We start from the raw sequence: 989 nt of genomic DNA on the forward strand, positions 1-989 counted from the left end.
GGGGTTTCGAAGGGTTTCCAGGGATATATAGGGCTTTACCGGCGGTTAGAGGGCTTTAGACGTTCAAAGGGGCTTTGGAGGGTTCTGGAGGGCTGTAGATTGGTTTGGAGTGGTATAATGTTTTAAATGGGGTTGAAGGGCTTTAGAGGTGTTTAGAGCGCTTTAGATGGGTTTAGAGGGGTTTAGAGGGCTTTAGAAGTTTCGAGGGGTATAAAGTGGTTTAGAGGGCTATAGTGGGGTTAGAAGGTTTAAGTGGTTTAGAGCGGTTTAGAGCGGTTTAGAAGTGGTTTAGAAGTGGTTTAGAAGTGGTTTGGAGTGGTTTAGGGGGGTCTAAAGTGGTTAACAGGGAATAATATGCGTTAGTGTGTTTAGAGGGGTTCAGAGATGATTAGAGGGGTTCGGAGGGGGTTAGCGGGGTTGGGGGAGTTTAGTGGTGTTTAGACAGGTTTAGAGGGATTTAGAGTGATTCGGAGGGGTTCAGAGGGGTTCCGAGGAGTTCTGAGTGGTTCAGAGGGGTTTAGGGGCGTTTAGAGGGGTTTCGAGTTGGTTCGAGCGGTTCAGATGGGTTTAGAGAGGTTTGGAAGTAATTATAGGTGTTTAGAGAGGTTTAGAGGGGGTACGGGCGTGTTCACCAAGGTTTGAGGCGGTTTGAAGGGATTTAGAGGGAGTTCGAGGGATTTGGATAGGTTCAGAATGTATTAGGAGGATTTAGATGGGATTTGAGGGGTCTCGACGGGTTCAGAGTGGTTCAGAGGGGTTCAGGGTGTTTGATAGCGGTTTAGAGGTGTTTAGAGGAGTTTGGGGGTCTAAAGTGGTTAACAGGGAATAATATGTGGTTAGTTATGTTTAGAGGTGTTTAGAGGGGTTTAGAGGGGTTTAAAGGTGTTTATCGAGGATTTGAGGGGTTTTCAGGAGTTCAGGTAGGTTTATAAGGGTTTAAAGAGGTTTAGATGTGTTTAGAGAGGCCCAGAGGCGTTCAGAGGGGTTTA

Source organism: Amblyraja radiata, unplaced genomic scaffold (genome assembly GCF_010909765.2).
Source record: "Amblyraja radiata isolate CabotCenter1 unplaced genomic scaffold, sAmbRad1.1.pri S105, whole genome shotgun sequence".
Classification (NCBI taxonomy): Eukaryota; Metazoa; Chordata; class Chondrichthyes; order Rajiformes; family Rajidae; genus Amblyraja; species Amblyraja radiata.